This window comes from Vipera berus, assembly GCF_964194415.1.
Source record: "Vipera berus genome assembly, chromosome: 2".
Taxonomy (NCBI): domain Eukaryota; kingdom Metazoa; phylum Chordata; class Lepidosauria; order Squamata; family Viperidae; genus Vipera; species Vipera berus.
In genome coordinates this window covers 224,667,330-224,690,451 of record NC_138203.1, presented here as the reverse complement: position 1 = coordinate 224,690,451, position 23,122 = coordinate 224,667,330, and positions in this window count along the sequence as shown.

Genomic DNA, 23,122 nt, shown 5'->3' with positions numbered 1-23,122 from the left:
AAGTCGTGAGTTCGACATGCCTGACTTAGGGCACCAACCATTCACAGTTACAATGTTAATAAAAAGTAACTTTGTGACCAATCCTTGTATTTACAAACTTTGCATATCTCTTTCTCAGTCACATGTTAGCCATCAGTTAGTACGCACCATCCTGTGCCTGACCCATTTTTTTCTTCCCTCCCCCTTGCAGAGCCAGTGATTGCCTAATCAAGCTATCTCTTTCTGAGCTGCCTTTGCTCCATAGCGGGTCCCTAAAAAGTGCTAACTGAAAGTTAACAAGCTCAGCAATGTGGCCTTAATTAGTCGGCTAACAGTTGCTGTCTGAAATTGGCCAGACACTAATCAGTTGCTTTTGTTTTTTTCTTAAGTGTGCTAGGCAAGCAACCATCCTGGTGCATTCTTTTGATGTGTATCCCCATTGTGTTCTTGCTTACTCTCTTGTAATCCCTTCCTCTCCAATGAATGTAAATGCAAGCATTAATCCCCTTCTTTGCTAATTATGCTGGTGCTGGGTGGAGCAATCAAAGAGAGGGGGAATGGGGAAAAAGGCTATAGGATTTGCTCTTTTATTTGGCTTCCTTGTCAGCTGAATGAAACCTTTCCTGCTGTTTGGGCTCACTTGGCTATTTGGAGTCATATCTTTCTGATGCGATCCTTTTTTAACTTATTGTGGAATGCCTACTTTTATTATGCTACAGTGTACAGAATCTTTAAAATATCACTTAATTTTGGTACAGCTACCATTATCCAGAATCTAAAATTCCTTCCCATTTATACAGGATAGTTAGCCCTGAATGTTTTGTTGTTTTCATTGATTTTGTTGTGAGCTACCTAGATTTATTGCATATAAATAGGTAGCCACATACAATTTAATAAATAATTAGAATCCCTCCTTTGAAAGCAGATTCTGGTGCTGCATTAAATCTAAACCCTCACTGGATAATCGTATGGGCATGAGAAATGGATTGAAAAATAAAGGCTTGGAATTGATATAATTATTACTATTACTATTATTTCTTGTCTGTCCAGCTTGGTTCTGGGGTTGCTTTCTTTAGTCTTTGGCTTTCACACTTCTTCTAGCAAAAACTTTAGGGCAGGGGTGTCAAACTGCTGGCCTGTGAGCTAGATGCATCATGTGGAAGCCGTGTCCACCCCAGCTCCTGCAAGGGGAAAAAAGTCACAGTACGGAGCTTCTGGTTTGCCACGCGGCCGCCATGGATGGCTGAGAGATTTGTTCTCTCTCCCCCGTTCAGTTTTGGATTGCTGGGGGACCCTGAAAAGGGCCAAAAATCACCCTGAAGAAACAACCAGCAAGGAGGGGCTTTCGCTGGATCACAGGAGAGCAGCAACTCTCCCGTTAGATCTGGCTATCCCTCCAAACCGGCAGACGAAAGGGCCGGCCATAGAAATATGGCTTGTCCCTAGGCTGCAGACAGCCGAAGCCACACTTTTCGTCAGGCAACCTTAAAGCAGCATGGAAGAGACTGGGTGAGATCTACCTCTCTTAACTTCCAACAATTTTTTTCACCTAAGTAAGCTGCTAAAGTACTTTTCCCCCCTGTGGAGAGGGAATGGGGATTTTAACCCTCCCTCCAGAAATAGCAGCTTTTGAATATACAGGGGAGTTTTTTTTAAAAAAAAAAGTTGAAAAAATAATTGGATCCCAACTAGAACTTTACTTCTTTAAATTTGTGGATTAAAAGCTTTTGATTATCTACTTTTTACCTCCTATTTTTACTTGAAAGTTTGGGTTTTTCCTCCTAAAATAGAAGAAATAATTGAAAGGATTAAATTAATTTTGAGACTTCAAGGAATTCCCTAAACAGTGGGGGGGACATCTTGTGGCTAAACCTGAAATTGCAAGGTATTATTCTTAAAGAAAAGAGACTTGGCTGACAGTTTTGAAAACAAGATAAGATTCATGTAACCTTGAACACCAGCTGTGAGAGTCTTATCTGGGTTTCTTATTTACTTGAGGGGAAAAAAACTGTAAAAGTTTTCAATTCAACTCATCACTATGGAAGACCAAGACAGACTTTTACTATGGAAGAAATGCAAAAACAAATCCTTGTTATGATGAAAATAACCTACCAAACTTACCAAACTCTTCTTACAGCTGGTGATGAAATAAGAGCTTTTGGAAAATAACTAGAAAGCGTCTTAGATATGCAAACTCAAACTTTGATTACAACTAAAAAACTATCTATACAGAATACAACAGAACAAATCGAACAATTAAATATTTTGACAGAAGATCTAAGTGCCCAACAAATACAGACAACAGAAGATTCAGAAAAAAATCTGACAAAATGGATGGAGGAAGAAACCTGCTATATAAATCAGAAGGAATTCGAAGATCAAAATGAGAAATGGAAGAAAAGATAAACAGTACAGGACAACTATATCAAGAGGAGAAAACAAAGAGAAGATCTGGTAGCCCTGCCAGACCCCTTAACCTTTCAAAAATGGCAATTGGATGGTCATCTCAATATGACACAATAATACAAGAACTCTTTGACGATCCTGAAGCAAGGACATGGAAGATGACTTGGCAAAGAAAAAAAGCCAGAATAAGACTGAAAAAGAATGGAGTGTGGACATATTTAGGAGGTTTAAAATAGAATATATCTAAGTAGACAAGATCTGTATTTTGAATATGAGATATTGTTATGATGTGAAGATAAAGAAAAATGTTGGCTAATTAAAATCTAGATGTATGACTGTTAATAGTTAAATTGAGATATTGAGTTGTTTATAAACGTTAGATAAAGGTGATTAAAATATATGTATTAAGAGTGATGTAACGTAGTGATAAGAATAAAATTATAAGCTTAAATATGAAAAAGTGGACATAAAGAAGAAGAGAAAGGATGTATTAAATGCTGAAATGGGAGAAATCTTGGTTATTGAACCTATAATATTTGGAAATTTTAATGAAAATAAGAATATTACATTGTATTACTAATCTGTTGATATGGAAGTGAGATAGACAAAATATATATATGGAACACTAGAGGCTGGGGGAAATTGTGATAAAGGGAACTGGGGTCATATAAAAATTTGGAAATGATAAATTTTAAACGTTTAATTTAAATATTAATGCAAAACTAAAGCCTGGAAAATGTATAAGGTTATTGATGGTCCAAAAGATGGAATGTCAAAATAAATAAGACATGTAAAATTATTGATAAATGTAAGAAAGCTATTAAGTAGCTGATGGATGGAATAAGAAATATATTAAGTTAAACAAGAGACAGTATATATTAAAGGAAAAAAGAGAGGAAATATTGGCTGTAACAGTTGGAGATTTGTATTAGTACATATATGTATGTAATGGAATTATTGTAACCCAGACACCACATAATATTGGAATATTGGAAAATTAATAAAAAGTTAAAAAAGTCATGATACATCACAACACCTCATGTGACACGGGGAGTTTGACACCCCTGCTTTAGGGGATCACAGTCTCCTTGTTTAAAGGAAGAAACTGTTTTGCATGAGAAATTATTCCCTATTTCTAATTCCCTGTTTCATGTAGATGTTATCTGAATCTCAGATCCCATAATTACAGGAGTTGTTTCTACTTAAACTAACTGAGGATTAATTATCACAAAATAAAAGAGCAGGAAAAAAAATCCTCTATGTTATAAATATAGTCATTAGATTTCTTTATGGAGCAGCAAATTTGTTTTTCATTTTAGTTTAAGAAATGGTTTGCTACTGCATTTTTATATACTTTTGAAAAACAAAAGATTTATCAGAGGTTGTGCAATTGCTCCAGAGAAAGATATAAACACAGTCATTTAACACTTAGAATCTTGGAAACAGAAAGGAGTTCTCTTGCTGTTGTGTTTAGTCAGAGCTATTAAAAAACATTAGCTGTGTTTTAGATATATTGTTATCTACCAACTTTGGAACCACTGCTGTAGATATGATGAAGGAAACAATAAGCAACAAACAGCTGTAAATGAGTGCAATTGTAAATGGATTTTAATAGTGCTCGTCTCATTTCTTGTTCTACCACGAGACCACACCTTTCTAAAAGCTTGTTAAAGCTATGCAGACAACATTTTTGCTAGACTGCACTTCAGGAAAAAGGTAGCATCTTACATCTAGGTATGCATATATGTAGATACACCTGTGTGTCTGTGAATACATTATTAGAGAGATCTCTGAAGTAACAGTATATTGTCTTAATGGGACTTGCAATAAGCAAATTATATGAAAATATTTCAAAAATGAATTATGTAGCATCATGCTAATATTCTGTTGACATTCGTAAAATGTTTATGGAAAATCCATTGAAGTAGAACTCCTTCACAAGTAAATACTGAACTGTACTGTATGTTATCTATATATTTAGGACAGAAGATTATACAGACAGAACTTCCTTGACTGCATACCACCCTCATTTTCAAAAATGTCAAGGTAATGGCCCAATATTCATGGAACATGAAATATTGTATCATCACCATGACAATGAGCATTTATGGGATGGCAATGATGACAGGTTGAGGCCATTATGTGACCAATGCAGCCACCCTAAGGCCCATGCTTGTCACCATGACAATAGTGCAAAATGATTGAGTCATCACCTATCTGTTCAGAAAAAGAAGAGAAAAAACACTACACATATACAAGATGGGAAAACATGTCTCTTTATGGAGAACACTGATACTTTAAAAAAAAGATGTTGAGGAAGGTAAGGAGGCTTCCCTTACAGCTAGTGTCTCTGGGCCAAAATTAGTATGGCTTCAAGCCACCAAAACCTGAACTTCAATGTAGCATGGCTTCATCCCTAAATAAGCACAGTTCACATTGGAACACAGGGCCGTTTTGGGGAGCCAACATTGTATTATCACATTCTTGTATATAAAAATGTTCTTAGGGGCTGTGTTGCATTGCTCATATGATTCAGTATGACACTGGTCTGGTGAGAAATACACTGCAAGCACCCAACAGGTAGAGCTTCTCAGTAACTTGATAGATACATTCTTGATAGACATACTGTATGCACCGCCTAATAAACCAAATGTGCATGAAGTTTGGGGGAGAAGCAGGATGTTTCTTCTACTGTTTTAAATGGTGGATCGATGCATTGCCTCTTGTCAGTGCTGTTAATATTAATACCCAGTGGCTATATAATCATTGTGAGTCTAGATAGTTCGTTCTAGGGAATGCTGTCATCTCTAGAGCGCTCCAAATGATTAATTTGAGCTTTATGATTTGATAAATAGGGATAGTTCTTTTTTCTTTAAGTATTGCTTAAAGAAACACTACAGTATGATTCAGTTCTAGATATAACTCCAACAAAAAAATACCCTTCTTCCTGCTATATGTTAGATATGAGATGTAATGAATGTAGAGATGTCTACAAAAAGTGGGGTGGGGTTTGAAAAGTTAAGACAGTGACTGCAACAATTGCAACTGAAGCCATAGCATTTTTTAAAAATGTGTCATATACAACATATATAGAGCTTTGATTGTGTGGGGACAATCACTATGTTGACTGTTTTGAATCTCCCTGCAGATATTTCTGAAAGAATGAGAATGTTTCTTGAAAGGCTGTCTAAAGGAATTCAGCGCAAATTTGCTGATCCATCCTTCAGTTTCTTAGCTTGTTCTTTTCTAAAGCAGTGGCAGAATTTGAAGTGTTTTCATTGTTCCTGTTCCCATTATGTTGTTAAAATAAAAACCAAAGCACATTATTGTATAACAGAATAGAACATTGAAATGTTGTTGTTGTTGTTGTTGTTAGCTGCGAAGTCGTGTCCGACCCATCGCGACCCTATGGACAACATTCCTCCAGGCCTTCCTGTCCTCTACCATCTTCTGGAGTCCATTTAAGCTCACGCCTACTGCTTCAGTGACTCCATCCAGCCACCTCATTCTCTGTCGTCCCCTTCTTCTATTGCCCTCGATCTTTCCCAGCATTAGGCTCTTCTCCAGTGAGTCCTTCCTTCTCATTAGGTGGCCAAAGTACTTGAGTTTTAGCTTCAGGATCTGGCCTTCTAAAGAGCAGTCAGGATTGATCTCCTCTAGGACTGACCGGTTTGATCGCCTTGCGGTCCAAGGGACTCGCAGGAATCTTCTCCAGCACCACAGTTCAAAGGCCTCAATTCTTTGGCGCTCAGCCTTTCTTATGGTCCAACTTTCACTGCCATACGTTGCAACTGGGAAGACCATAGCCTTGACTATACGCACTTTTGTTGACAGGGTGATGTCTCTGCTTTTTAGTGTGCTGTCTAGATTTGCCATGGCTTTCCTCCCCAGGAGCAAGCGTCTTTTAATTTCTTGGCTACAGTCCCCATCTGCAGTGATCTTGGAGCCCAGGAAAATAAAATCTGTCACTACCTCCATTTCTTCCCCATCTATTTGCCAGGAATTGAGAGGGCCAGATGCCATGATCTTGGTTTTCTTAATGTTAAGTTTCAACCCAAGTTTTGCACTCTCCTTCTTCACCTGCAACAAGAGGCTCTTTAGTTCTTCTTCACTTTCTGCCATTAGAGTGGTATCATCTGCGTATCTTAGGTTGTTGATATTTCTTCCGGCAATCTTAATTCCAACTTTTGATTCATCTAGCCCTGCCTTTCTCATGATGTGCTCTGCATATAAGTTAAATAGGCAGGGCGACAGTATACAGCCTTGCCGGACTCCTTTCCCAATTTGGAACCAATCAGTGGTTCCGTGTCCAGTTCTCACTGTTGCTTCTTGACCCGCATATAGGTTTCTCAAGAGACAAATAAGATGGTCTGGTACTCCCATCTCTTTAAGAACTTGCCACAGTTTGTTATGATCCACACAATCAAAGGCTTTAGCATAGTCAATGAAGCAGAAGTAGATGTTTTTCTGGAACTCCCTAGCTTTCTCCATGATCCAGCGTATGTTGGCAATTTGATCTCTAGTTCCTCTGCCTCTTCGAAATCCTGCCTGCACTTCTGGTAGTTCTCGATCCACATACTGCTGAAGTCTAGCTTGTAGGATTTTAAGCATGACTTTACTAGCATGAGAAATGAGTGCAATGGTGCGATAGTTTGAACATTCTTTGGCACTGCCTTTCTTTGGAATTGGAATGTAAACTGATCTTTTCCAATCCTGTGGCCACTGTTGAGTTTTCCAAATTTGCTGGCAAATTGAGTGTAGCACTTTTACTGCATTGTCTTTTAAGATTTTGAATAGCTCAGCTGGAATACTGTCACTTCCACTAGCTTTGTTGTTGCTCAGCTTTTCTAAGGCCCACTTCACTTCACATTCTAGGATGTCTGGCTCGCGGTCAGTGACCACCTCATTGTGATTATCAGGGACGTTAAGCTCATTCTTGTATAGTTCTTCTGTGTAATTTTGCCACCTCTTCTTAATCTCTTCTGCCTCTGTTAGGTCCCTGCCATTTTGGTCCTTTATCATGCCCATTTTTGCATTAAACGTTCCCTTCATTTCTCCAATTTTCTTGAAAAGATCTCTGGTCCTCCCTATTCTATTATTTTCTTCTATTTCTTTGCACTGTTCATTTAAGAAGGCATTCTTATCTCTTCTAGCTATTCTCTGGAATTCTGCATTCAATTGGGTGTATCTTTCTTTTTCTCCCTTGCCTTTCGCTTCCCTCCTTTCCTCAGCTATTTGCAAAGCTTCCTCAGACAGCCATTTTGCTTTCTTGCATTTCTTTTTCTTTGGGATGGTTTTGGTTGCTACCTGTTGTACAATGTCGCGAACCTCTGTCCATAGTTCTTCAGGCACTCTGTCTATCAGATCTAATTCCTTAAATCTATTTGTCACCTCTACTGTATATTCAACAGGGATATGATTTAATTCATACCTGAGTGGCCTAGTGCTTTTCCCTACTTTCTTCAGTTTAAGCCTAAACTTTGCAAGGAGAAGCTCATGGTCTGAGCCACAGTCAGCTCCTGGTCTTGTTTTTACTGACTGTATAGAGCTTCTCCATCTTTGGCTGCAGAGCATATAGTCAATCTGATTTCTGTGTTGACCATCTGGTGATGTCCATGTGTAGAGCCGTCTCTTGGGTTGTTGGAAAAGAGTGTTTGCTATGACCATTGTATTCTCTTGACAGAATTCTATCAGCCTGTGCCCTGCTTCATTTTGCACTCCAAGGCCAAACTTGCCTGTTATTCCAGTTATCTTTTGGCTTCCTACTTTAGCATTCCAATCCCCCATGATGATAAGGACATCATTTTTTGGTGTTAGTTCTATAAGGTGCTGTAGTGCTTCATAGAACTGGTCAATTTCATCCTCTTCAGCACTGGTGGTTGGGGCATAGACCTGGACTACTGTGATATTGAATGGTTTGCCTTGGATTCGAACTGAGATCATTCTGTCATTTTGAGGATTGTATCCCAGTATTGCTTTTCCTACTCTTTTATTGACTATGAAGGCTACTCCATTTCTTCTGAAGGATTCTTGCCCACAGTAGTATACCTGATGGTCATCTGAATTAAATTCACCCATTCCTGTCCATTTTAGTTCGCTGATACCTAAGATGTCAATGTTCAGTCTTGTCATCTCTTGTTTGACCACGTCCAGTTTTCCTTGATTCATGGATCTTACATTCCAGGTTCCTATGGAGAAAAAATCTTTACAGCATCGGACTTTCCTTTCACCACCAGACATATCCACAGCTGAGCGTCCTTTCGGCTTTGGCCCAGTCGCTTCATTCTTTCTGGCGCTACTAGTACTAGCCCTCTGCTCTTCCCCAGTAGCATATTGGACACCTTCCGACCTGAGGGGCTCATCTTCCAGCGTCATATCATTTTGCCTTTTGGTACTGTCCATAGGGTTTTCATGGCAAAGATACTGGAGTGGTTTGCCATTTCCTTCTCCAGTGGATCACGTTTTGTCAGAACTCTCTGCTATGACCTGTCCGTCTTGGGTGGCCCTGCACGGCATAGCTCATAGCTTCATTGAATTACGCAAGCCCCTTCGCCACGACAAGGCAGTAATCCATGAAGGGGAGAACATTGAAATACAAACTAATAAAATAATACAGCTATCAATCTGTAAAGAATACATAAGAAGGAAGTAACATTTTTTTAAAAATCCCTTCCTTCCTTTCTTTTCAAGCATTTGTCCTCCCTTTTAAACTCCAAGAGTTGGTGATTGATCAGCTGACATAAGATCAATAACAAACAACACAGGATTCCTGCTATCAGGCTTACAAGCTGAAATCTAATTAATGATAAATACAATCCAGTGAGTCATAAATTTAATTCAAAGCTACCTTGAATAGAAAAGTCTTTAAGATCACAAAAAGGAAGCGAAACTGCCAAGGGTGTCAAAATCTGCAAGATGGTGAGCAGAACATAACTGGTAACTTGGATTTTGTGACTGTAGTTGACTTAGCAAATGTTCACTGAGAGATTATTTCCACGAAGAAAACCTCGTCACTTGCATACTTCCAATACAAACCCTCCTGTAAAGCTTTGTGCCTCTTGTGTTTGATAGTATCATGTTGGATTTTATGGTTTGTTTTATTCTGAGGTTCATTATTTCAATTTCTAAGAGCAATGGTGTTTGGTTATCAGCTGTCATTGATGCAACGTGCCATGCATTGCACCTGAATAATGGTCAGTGAAAGGTCGCTTACATGGTGGAGTAACCATTAGTAGGATTTCAAATACATTTAATTATCTCACATTATATTATAACATTTTAAAATGCTATCTCATTCATTTCTCTGGTTATAAATGTCCTCTTCTTACCCAGAATAATGAAAAGGAATTTGGCAATACTAATATAGAGCAAAATTAATTAAAATTAAGCTTTGACCTAAGTGGAAAACCATTATAAATACCTTTGGTCTATTGATTATATTTGTTACTATATTGATTGGATTTGTTACTATTATAATAAAAAGACATGCAGGGTAGTTAGAATGAAATATTGATGAGAAAGCTTGGCCTGTCCCATTGAATGGATTTCAGTACTGCAGAATTCACTTCATTTTTCTACCACCCTATATTACAGTGAGCTGGAACAGAGGTATGGACCTTTGCTGAAAGGCAAGGGGCAAGAACTAAACTAAACTAAACTAAACTAAACTAAACTAAACTAAACTAAACTAAACTAAACTAAACTAAACTAAACTAAACTAAACTAAACTAAACTAAACTAAACTAAACTAAACTAAACTAAACTAAACTAAACTAAACTAAACTAAACTAAACTAAACTAAACGTTTTTGCTCTGTGACACTTAGACCCAATAAGAAAATCCAGCTCCTGGGATGAGAGAACAATAGGAAGTAATTTAATGCAAGCAGCATAGTAGCAGATTAATAGGCACTGATGAGGTTGAAACATGATCCACGATCCAAATATGAAAAGCATTGACATATTAAGAGGATGATAGTGAATAAGTTACTTGGGTTTAGTATGAGGGAGACAGCAAAGACACCAAGAGCCTTGGTGGAGCAGTGGGCTAATGCCTCCTTAAGTAACACCAGCTGCCTGCAATCAGTGCAGGTTCGCATCCCACCAGGCTCAAGGTTGACTCAGCCTTCCATCCTTCTGAGGTAGGTAAAATGAGGACCCAGATTGTTGGGGGCAATTAAGCTGACTTTGTAATAATGCCGCTTGGGGGGTGTATGAAAGCCCTAATAAGCAGGCATATACATAGAATGAAGGCTACTGCTAAGCTTGTAAGCCGCCCTGAGTCTTCGGAGAAGGGCGGGATATAAATGGAATTAAAATAAAATAAAAATAAAAATAAAAAAAACACATTCCAGCTTGAGATGCTATTCCTTAGTGGACATAGGATTTATGGAGTGGCAGAGATTGCTGACTTGCAAACAGTCTTGGAGGATGCTAAGAGAATTCATCTTATGCTTAGAGTGGTTGGGGATGATTTGGTGATTCTTTGATTGATGTGAACTGGTGTCAGCTTCCCCCCTCCCCAAGTAAACCAGATGAGCTAATTATACTTTATTGTAAGACTACATTAACAGAATCTGACAAGTCTAAGACTACAAACATCTTGCATCCACTTTTAACCACCCAAACAATCAAGGCAGATCATTCCTGAGTGTCTTCCTCTGAGTGTTAAGCCACTAGGACATGAGTGTCAAACTCAATTGCATCACATGACATATCGTGACATATCGTGACATTTTTTGCCTTCATGGAGCCATGGTGGGCGTGGCCTGTGCATGATGCATCCAGCCCGTAGGCTGCCAGTTTGATACCCCTGCACTAGGGGCTCCTGCCTCTCTTCTCTGATTGCTGCTCTGATAGGCAAATCTCTTCTCCTCATCCTCCAAAACCATCCATACATTCAATTACAATTGGCTTGTTCTTATTTTTTGTGTTGTTGAATCATCTTGGAATATGTGGATAAGGCACTACTTTTTATTTTAGGAGAATTGTGACCACAGGGTAGCATCATTTGAGGGAAGGGATGGAAGCAAATGCCTGCTATCTCCCTTTCAGATTGTTTCCCAGCCTCAGGAATGTTCCCTTAAGCTACATTTAATCTCCGTGTACTGCTTTGGGGCATATGTTAATGGAAGGGAAAGGATGTTTTATTTTTATATTAGTTATGGAAACATTTGATCTGAAATCTGTTGATCTAAAAAGGAGAAGTTAATCTAGGGAATTTCCACTGAAGCTTTATTTTAAACTCCAAGCCTACTAATGGACCACAAAAGAAGGGTTTTGAATGATTTGTTGTGTCTTGCTATTCAGCTTTATAGTACCCACTAGCCTGGATTGTATACAGACATTTCTAAACAGAGTTCAGATTTAGCTGGCAGAACAACACAATGCCACTAAGAGTTTTTCTTCTGAGAAACTAAATGTACAATTTCAGAGTTCTTTTATATTCAGCACTCTTGGAAGTTCTCAAGTTGCAGTCATAGCCAGAAATGTCTTTCATCAGCTTACAAAGGTACATCATCAACTGCAACCCTACCTATCTAGTAAGATCTGACCTCACTTGGTACTACTAAAAGAGGCTTGATGGTGTGTACAGTATCAGGCTTCTTAGGTAATCCCGAGGGCCTCGTAGCTGGCTCTTCTTGGTAGTGTTTCATTGACTTCTGGATAGAAGAGCTATGGCTAACTGTTAGTATCTTAAATAGCTTGGAATCACACAGTTTGATGGGCTGCTTTTTTCCCCTCATGCTTTTCAATTGACATCCCAATCACATTTATTTTTCCCCACATCCTTGCATCCCAGTCTGATGGGCTGAGAGAGGAGTTCTCCTTTACAGGATCCCCATGTTTGTGATATGTACTCTAGTTCTGTTGGGCTGGTTACCACAAGAGTTTGGAATAACCTTAAAGATGCATTATTTTTAATAGCTTCCACATAAAATATCTTCATCAGATTATCTCTATTTATTGTTGGGCAAAAGATAATCTGTTGTTATTATATGTATGGTGATTTTTATCTGTAAATAAAGCCTAAACCTATTCTGAGTACTGTAATAAAAAATGTCCACACAAAGCATGTCACACCTCCTCCTCTCCTCTCTGTGTGGATATGATGGTTTGTAGGAATGAAAAAAGCAAATGGTTTATGACATGCATATATAAAAGCAACAATATAGAACAGAATTAATATTGTGCCACCTGTGGCTTTTTAAGTGGAGAAATTCAGGTCTTGAAATGGTATTATATTGATTTCTATAGCAATCTGTCAGAATATTTCAATCCTGCCATTAATCAAACTGAAGCCTGTGTCTTTACTGTATAACTGTTTTTAAAATACTCTTTTAGCACTGACTTCTCTCCTACTCTGTTTGATCTAGACCATGCCTGCATTTTATAAACAAAATATTTATTGAAAGAAAAATTACTATGCCTTTCTAGCCAGTTCTGACTCACTCCAGCTATCTTCATCAAGCATATTCAGGCATTCATATTCTTTGCATTTTTTTCCTCTATATATGAGCTATGCATAATTGTATGAGGCATCCATTGTTAATATGATGAACCTAACAGTGTTTCTATTATGTTCTAAAGATATGTGTTCTATTATAAGGAAATCATACTAGTGAAACTTATTTCCTGTGAACCTGAGGAAAAAGATCTCCATTTTTCTGTTCTGGTCACAAAGATTTTTTATGATGTCCAGACTGTTCCTTGGTGGGGAAAAAACACTGGGATCTGTTTATGTTATATAGTAGCCCAATTGATGAGGAAAAGACTAAACACTGATACGGGTGATAAAAAATAAGATTGGGTGTTAAGATGCTCAGTGCAGATAAACTAGCCATGTCTGGGTAGATGATATGTGTAGTTAATCTTGGTTAATCACAAACTATTAAGCAAGGTCTGGCCTGGTTGGTATTTGGGTGAAAATCTACTAGAGAATCCTGTCGGCAGACTAGACTAAGAAGTTAAAAGGACTTCCTAAAATAAAGCCATGAAGCTATTTCTGTATTGCTGCCAAGAAAACTAAATGGACATATCCACAAAGTCACCAGGAGATGAACTCAATCAAAAGAGACACTAATAAACAGCCCTGGTAATTAGTTCCCACTCTGTGTGTACATGGAGCAAAGATAGCACACTCTCAAGGATAACACCTAATGGCCTAAAGATGTCATGGTGCAGCTACATCATTCTTTTCATACCCTCTGGGATTCTTCCTAGCGACCAGCATTTTCCTGGCCTTTACAAGCACTCCATTCATAGGAAAGCAGGTAATCAAGACTTAGCTACAGTATATTTTAATCTGTCCTCTGGTCAGATCATGGCTGCTTTATGGATTAATCAAAGTTCTCTAGTTATTATTATCTATATTAGTTCCATTGCTGCTTGAATTTTATACCATTAAGTTAGATTGGAACAAATGGGAGGGAGGAAGAGCCATCATATGGAGCTAGAACTCACTCACAAAATGTTCATGACAGATACCAAATGCCTACTCCAGCTCTGGATCTTATTTCATCTCAGGATTGAACCCACATGAGTCTGCTCAGCCAGGCTGAACTGCTAAGGACATCTGTTCTGATACATACTTATGATAGCCTGATGCACTGCTGGAGATATGCCAGTTTTTGACTTCCAAATGCTTGCATATCTGTTCTGTGCTCACTTCTTTCGTGACTGCTCAAGTATATACCAAATTCTGACAAATAATTGCAGTTTGAAGGGCATGCTTAATGGAGGCCAATAAAAGTGATTCACAGGCAGCTGTAAACTATACACTCACACTAAAGGATAAAAAGCTGCCTTAATGAGCCATACAAGACAGTTATTGATGTATTTATGAAAACATTCCTAAATACATACAAGCAGGGGAATTAAAAGATAAATATTTAAAGATCGAGCAGCACTTCTGCTAGGCTATGGAAATGTTATTTGAAAAGGTTGAAAAACTACCCAACATTTAATACAGTTTTGTGAATGTGTACACTTTAATGCATGAATTGGGTTATTATTTATTGATAAGGTTTGAATGCTCAAAAGTGAGTCCAAAGCAGGGTGAAAAGGGGTGAAATGTGCAAATGGATGCAATTCCAATAAAATGCAGCAACAGAGATAATATTAACAACATTTTAAAAGCCGGATTCTTAAATGACATGTAAAAGAAAGCCAGGTAGGCCTCTTTAAGGTGGGTCTTCCACAGTTGAGATGGTGTTGCATCTTTCCTAGTTGTAATCTATATGTATATGTCATTTATACATATAAGAACTTGGGGCAAATACCTGATTTTTCATCTTGGTTTTTCCTGCTTGGAATTTGTAAAAATCCTACTTTATAGTAACAGCCCAAGATGGAAAGAAGGAAGCTGGTTCTGTATTTGAACTCCCATTGCATAACCTCATCTCATCCCTGGGCTAGCTCTACTTAAGTATTGGAGAAATTCTGAAATGCTGGTCCACCCATTTGAATGGATAGTCCATTTTAAGTTCTTTAGTACTGGTTAAATATACTATTTCTTCTGATAAACACATCAGAACTTCCATTTCACCTTGTTGATCTTATCTGAAGGTAAAACAAAGGAGAACTGATGATCTTTCCTCTCTCCCTTTCAAATTATTCAAGAAAGGCTGCTGGGTTTACAAACACATAACAATGGGATATTTTTTAATGGTGTATCAATTCAGAGATCTGATCTTCCTTATGAGTGATCTGGTTCTGGATATCATTTTCAGTTGCTGCCTAAATAAAAACTGTCATATCTTAAAAACAAAAAAGAAGGCCCCCTCAAACTAACAAAAGATATATAGAGTTGCTTGTCTATTTCTTTATATAAAATCATAACATCAAACAGTGGTCTATACAGTAGATGTCTCATTGAACTCAACACTCCCTTATTTATGAGTTATGCAACTCTGGGATATTGCATTTGCATTGCAATAAACAATGAAGAATGACAGGCAGTCATTTAGTGTTTATACTATTCATGGTATAAACACTAAAATGTTGAACTAGATTTAAGACTTGAGTTTACTGCTATTTATTAGACATAAACCATTCTCAGTTCAACCGACTTCATAGGGTTATTTTCATAACAATAAGAGAAAACCCCCTTGAATGAATCCATTGAGATCACAGAGGAAAAGTAAGATTAAGTTGTGTGTATGAATTTAGTAGTGCAATATACTAAAACTCTCATTCCAATAATCTTTACCTGGGCATCATAGGATTTTGAACCAAGATACCTCAAATGAATTAACTTAAAGAATGTGTCAAAAATCCGGAATCTATGGAATTGAAATTTGGCAACTTTTTGACAACATACAATCATCATAAAACAGCTGATGACCTAGTACAAACTATTATAAAATATTTCCTGTGCTGATGTTTGACTGCTATACAGTTCAACATGGGCTATTTTCAAGGCACATACATCTCTGAATGTATCCCAACATTTACAGTGAAGGTGGCATATTAGAAGTTCTGTCATTGTTGAAGGCATTGAGGAATCTGGTAAGGAAATATCTCTGAAGGGAGGACCCAAAGGTTTATGGCTTCTTTAGTCTATAAATAAAGCCACATGCATTTTAGGACTTGAATATCTAATGGATCATTGCTATCTGTCTGGACATTATAGATGAGTTCCATGATTACCTTTGAAGGTACTTCATATGCCAGACACTCAGTGAGGAACCTGAAAGAAAGCAAGAAGGCTACTGCTAAGCTTGTAAGCCGCCCTGAGTCTTCGGAGAAGGGCGGGATATAAATGGAATTAAAATAAATAAAATAAATAAAAAAATTATTCAAGTGTTTGGAGAGTTCCCTACGTAACTGCAAGGTCCAATAAGCTTTTGGTATCACTTAAAATCTTACATCATCATCACCATTATTTTAGCCATTGTCTATCTACTGCAGGATGAAGGCCTCTTCTGCATATTTCCAATCAATACAGTCCTAAGGTTTCTTTTGCCAATTGGGCCCACAATATCTGCTGATGTTATTGATCCATCTTGTTTTAGGTCTCTTTTGTGAATGCTTTTTACCAAGCAGGACCCATTCTATGACTGCCTTGGTCTACCTGCCATTAGTTCTTCTTGCCATGTGACCAGCCCATTTCCATTTCAATTCTTTTACTCTCTTGATGATATCGTAAACTTTCGTTTGTTCTCTAATCCATGTGCAGCTCTTTCCACCTTGTCTTCTAATGTTGAGCATGTATCTTTCCATGGGTCTTTGCACCACTCATAGCTTTTGTAAAGTCTTTCATATTGACCCTGATTTTGGGATTAACTTATTCTATTGGGCCATTCAGTATATGGTAGTAGTTTTAACTATTCAGTCTTGAAGACTGAATAGGTAAGTACTCTCCATGTTACCCTCTTTAGAAGGCCAGATCCTGAAGTTGAAACTCAAATACTTTGGCCACCTAATGGGAAGGAAGGACTCACTGGAGAAGAGCCTAATGCTGGGAAAGATCGAGGGCAAGAGAAGAAGGGGACGACAGAGAATGAGGTGGCTAGATGGAGTCACTGAAGCAGTAGGCGTGAGCTTAAATGGACTCCAGAAGATGGTAGAGGACAGGAAGGCCTGGAGGAATGTTGTCCATGGGGTCACGATGGGTTGGACATGACTTCACAGCTAACAACAACAACAATGACATGGCCAAAGTACATCAGACATAGTCTAGTGATTTTGGCTTCTAGTGATGTTTCTGATTTTAAATAATAATAATAATAATAATAATAATAATAATAATAATAATAATAATAATAATAATAATAATAATAATAATAATAATAATAATAATAATAATAATAATAATAATAATTTGGAAGGGACATTGGAAGTCATCTAGTCCAACCCCCTGCTCAGGCAGGAAACCCTATACCATTTCAGATAAATGGCTGTCCAGTCTCTTCTTAAAAACTTCCAGTGTTGGAGCATTCACCACTTCTGGAGGAAGGCTGTTCCACTGGTTAATTGTTCTAACTGTTAGGAAGTTTCTCCTTAGTTCTAGGTTGCTTCTCTCCTTGACTAGTTTCCATCCATTGCTTCTTGTCCTGCTTTCAGGTGCTTTGGAGAATAGCTTGACTCCCTCTTCTTTGTGGCAGCCCCTGAGATACTGGAACACTGCTATCATGTCACCCCTCACCCTTCTCTTCGTTAAACTACACATACCCAATTCCAGCAACCGTTCCCTATATGTTTTAGCCTCCAGCCCCCCAATCATCTTTGTTACATTTCAGCATCTCTCTGTTGGTTGCTCTGGCTGTCCATGGTATATGCAATACTTTACACCAGCATCACAATTCAAAAATATTTGAAATATATATATTCAGTGTATAGCTGTCATAATAGTTGCAATGTCATTTTATATTCTTAACTTTTGCAGTATTTGTGGTTTTATTGGTTTACATTAATTTATATTGTTTGGGAATTGCTTTTAATAAAAGCAGACTTATTTTTTATTTTGGTTTTAGATACAAAATAATAAAATAATAAAAAATAAAATGTTCTGACATTTGGCATTTCTAGTAATCTAGTACTGCACTAATACTAGTAACTTGCATATCAGACAATTTTTTCTTTCTAGGATTTAAATAATGGGTTAATGAAGCTCTTTTAACTTACACAGCTTTGTACTAACTACAATAATAATAAACTTATATTTTTAATATTCACTTTTTAAAAGCCACCATACTGTACTTAATGACCTTAATTTTCATTGAAATATTCTTAAAATCATTCTGTGGTAAGTATAGGGCATTTTTTTAAAAAAATATGAATTGAATGCCACATTGTACCATCTTATCTGTTTCAGGAAAAATATTGGTTAATCATTGTGCAGCATTTAAGTATTTTCTTTCCATCCTCACACCTGATTACCTACTTACTCAACTGTGATCAACACACTCATGTTGCAGTTCATAATCTGGTAGCTTTATTGTAGTCTTGGAGAAAATACCATCATCCACTGTTATAAATCTGATTTATATACAGATCAGTGCACTGTCTTGTAATTGTGTATTAGACATGTAACACTACCATTTTCCTAATAGCTATGTTGTTTCCTTATTTACTTGACTTCAGTGTTATTATTTTCATAGCATTTTGTGATTTATTTAATCATAGTAAAATGTGCATAGCTGACTTTAGTCCCTTCTTCTTTAAATAATCAACCATAATCAATCAGAACGTTATTTTTATCAGATATTTATAGTATTTAATTTAACCAAAATTTAAACAGAAAATGCACAGGTTTTTTTTCAAGTTAAAGATTACTAATTTAAAAATGGAAGGAAAGCTGAACTTGACTTCTGGTGTCTATATGGAAAAATATAAAAATCATTCTAAAATCATTTATGTTTTGGAGAGACAATCATCTGTGGAAGCATCTCCAGGAAAGTGTCACTCATTTTGGAATATCATTACCCCAGAAATCTGGCATCCCTAATCCTGTTTTCTTTTTTCAAGGCCTTGAAGACCTGATTGTGTAACCAGGTCTGGAGAACTGGCTGATGCTTATTGTATTGATTTGTGTTGATGAGTTGTTTACCCCAGCTGCAGATCATATGTGTATTTCTTTTTTTAATTATTTTTAATGCTTTTTAAATTATTGTTAGCCACTCAGTCCTGAACTTGAGATGGGCGACCATATAAAATGGGATAATCAATCAAACAATCCATTTGGACAGCCAGGTAATAGGAGAGGTGATAGCTCAGGTAGGATCTAAGCTGAGCTGTGATATTCCAGTCTGTCTTTTCTTTTTTCAGACTATATTCCAAAAATTAACTTTTCCCATGCTTTTAATCCTCCCAATGCTGGATTCATAACCGACAGTCTTGCAATATGTTGGAATATGTTGATGAATCCTTGTAAAAAGAAACACTGCTGACAGACATCTTGGCATTACCTAAGCTCATCCAAATCACTTTTCATATTGAGTTTTTTAAAAATTCATTTCCTATTTATTTGTAATAAATAGTGAAATTGGGAAGTTGCTAAGTTTTGGTTATTTTGCTGCTGAATTTCACTGGTGCAATTTTGAATTCTGGGTTCATACAGATTCCCTATCAAGGTGTATAGCAGTGCAGCCTTAATATGGCATGAGACACAATTTCCTGGAAGTAATTTCTAATAACTAGAAACTACCGTATTTTCTGGCATATAAGACGACTTTTTAACCCATGAAAATCTTCTCAAAAGTTGGGGGGTCGTCTTATACGCCCAGTCGTCTTATACGCCGGAAAATCAATCGAGCGCCCCCATTCTTGCAAAGCAACTTCAAGCCTCCTTAGTCCAGTCCCCCCTCCAACGTGACTCTCCCTTCCCACCCCCAAGAGCCTCTAAGCCCCTTCCCCTCCCCCTTGCAAACGCCAGACCCCGGGAGCTCTTGCATTTATTCCAAAGGGTGGGTGGAAGGAAAAGCCCCTTTTGGCTCCGGCGTGGCTGCAAGTCGACGAGCCTGGGAAGGCACGCCCTCCCCTCTCACTGTGGAGGAAGCAGGGCAGGCTGGTGTCGGGCAGGAGCCGGCAGGGCAGTCCTGCACACGCGTGCACTCCCCGGCTGGTAAGGAGTCCTCGGGGAGCTGTGGCAGGCGCCTCACGCCCTTCCCTCTCGAGGCGGCACCGGTGGAGCCGTCCGGCATCGGGTGGGAGCCAGCAGGGCAGTCCTGCACACACGTGCGCTCCCCGGCTGCTAAGGAGTGCTCGGGGAGCTGTGGCAGGCACCTCACGCCCTTCCCTCTAGAGGCGGCACCGGCGGAGCTGTCCGGCGTCGGGCGGGAGCCAGCAGGGCTTTGCACCATCTGCATCAGACGGGTCTGAATCGGGCTTGTGTCGGACACTTGGCAACTGGCATGTAAGTATTTTCCAGCATATAAGATGAAAAATCTTGAAAATCTTCTCAAAAGTTGGGGGTCGTCTTATACGCCCAGTCGTCTTATATGCCGGAAAATACAGTAAGTAAAGATGGCTAAGATTTTATCTTGTATCTTATATATAAATAATACTGTAATGCAAGATTTTTTTTGTTAAATTATAAGACCTTTAAAAGGACCTGCTTTGGGGGCTACTTTCTGTTTTAAATGAAAATAACAGTACATTTATCCAAAATGCATCATTTAAAAAACAAACTGTGCAGTGCATCATCTCTGGGTATGCTATAATCTTTGAGTAATATGACTATGTATTTCATTTGCTACTTTCAGCTTACAGTTCATACAAGCAGCCATGCATGATAGGTTTTCTTTTCCATTTGTTGATTAAATAAGATGGGATTGACTTAAACTCTTAATCAAGAATGGCAGTTTAAAGATAAGTATTATTTTTCTAGACAAGCTTTAAAAATATGTACATGCTGAAACACTGCTTTGTTAATAGTTTTAATATTTATTTGCTAACACTTGATATGGTAACTGAGTTTAAGCTTTCAGTTGGATATATCTTTCTCCCTCATTTGATTACCTAATTACTGTCTCTTGGGTTATTACAGTGTGTTGTGCTTTTCCATTCCTTTTTACTTTATTTCTACAGCTTGATAGTTATGGTACAGTAGTTTTGTGCAGTAGAATACTTCAGTAATGGCTGTACAATGTGTCACTTCATTAAGCAATTCATTTATGAGAGTTTTCAAAGTAACTGCTGGCTACTTGGGTTGTTTTTTATGAGAAACTTCGATAGAAATAGAGAGAAGATAAGAAAATGCTGAAACAATACTGTTTCTTAACAACTTTAAATCCGGACAGGTTTTTTTTACAGCTTTATCTTAGTACGTACTTTCTGTTCTCTTGAGAGGCATCCAATGCCTAGCTATCTTTATTCAAATGGCGCATCCCAGGTTGGGATTAGAATAAAGCTAAGTTACTATTAAGCCTAGTTCCATGTTTTTTCACTGATGGTGAAATATTTGAAAAGGGTGGAAATATGAAGCATGAAACTAGGGAGACTGTTATGTACTGGGCTTTTGGTGCCTCACCATGTGCGTTGCTGGAGAGTTAATGGCTCTCCAGCAACCCAGACAGGACGTCTCTGGTCCTGCAATTGGTCAACCTTGGGCGGCAAGCATGGGTTCAATCTGATTGGTTGCTACCAGAGGGTTTGGCTATATAGTGTGGCGAGGTGCACCCCAAGCCCCCAGTACAGTTCCAGCTTAAATAAAAGAATGAGTTTCTCTGTACTCAGCTGTGTGTCTTCATTCCTGCTCACCAGAGCCCACAACATAATAGTGGCGATGAGGATGGGATCCTGCTTCACCGTCTAAGGGCTGAAGTCATGAGGGGTCGGCATTACTCGCTGGAGAGAAGAGGCATCTTCCCCCCCCTAGGCTGGCTAGTAAAGCTACACTTAGCGGCCACGTGCTCAGAGGACGCATCCCCTGAGCCTAAGAAGAAGGATCCAAGAACGCAGGAATCGAGGAAAAGATGCCAAAGGTCGGCAAACTCAGAGAGTTCGACATTAAACATCCAGAAGTTTGGCCATCTTACCTCTCGCAAGTGGAGAACTATCTATGGGCAAACCAGATTGCAGAGGAAGGCCTAAAAGCTGCAACATTGCTGTGCATGTGTGGGCCAGCGACTTTCGATCTAGCAGAAAATCTCTTCACGCCAATGCCCATTGAAGCGGTATCGTTTGCTGACCTTAAGAAGAAGCTGACTGGGCATTTTCAGCCCAAAATGTCAGAGAGGGCATGGCATTTTAAATTCGACCAACGAGTGCAGTTTCCTGGAGAGAGAGCTTCAGAGTTTATCGTGGGCCTAAGGCAAACTTTGCAAGTTTTCAAATTTAGAGGAACGACTGAGAGACCGACTCGTCTGTGGCCTTAGAGACAGAACCCTGCAGCAGAGACTGTTTGCCAGACCAAATCTCACATTCGCCGAAGCACAGGACAAGGCCATGGCTGATGAAGCAGCCAGAGGTGCAGTACAAACAGTGCAGCTCACCAAATCTTCAAAAGCAGAAGATTCCGTCCACCTTGAGGTCGCCAAATGCGGTGGAGAATTGTCAGAAGACAAAGAACCCAAAATAAACATTTGCCTGAATTTCCCCTCCATGCTGCAGACAAGGTTTTAAGTAGAGTTTTGTCATGGATTCATAGTGGGTGGCTTGCAAATAGCCCTGGACCTGAGTTCCAGAGCTACTTCACATATAGACATGAGCTTTCAGCTCACAAGGGCTGCATCTTATGGGGGAGCAGGGTTATTGTCCCCAATTCACTGAAGCAGCGTGTACTTCAGTCTCTACATGAGGGACATCCGGGCATAGTCAGGATGAAGGCATTGGCATGAAGCTACCTATGGTGGTCAGGGTTAGACAAGGCTATCGAGGCCCAAGTACACAGGTGTTAGATGTGTCAACAGTCCTGGCCAGAAATGCCACATGCTCCTGTCCACAGATGGGAGGAAACTCATACACCGTGGTCAAGGATTCACATTGACTTCGCTGGGCCCTTTCAGGGACAGCTATTTTTGATAGTGGTTGACAGCCACTCTAAATGGTTGGAAGTAATTCCTATTGCAACTATGACTACTGCTAGGACCATCCAGGTGCTTAGAAAGTTTTTTGCCACACACGGGCTACTGGACGTCATAGTCTCGGACAACGGGGCCCAGTTCATAGCGGCAGAGATTCAAGCCTTCTTGAGGACTAACCTCATAAGGCATGCAACATTGGCTCCCTTTCACCCCTCGACTAATGGGCAGGCCAAACGCATGGTGCACAAAACAAAGGAGTCACTCAAGCGC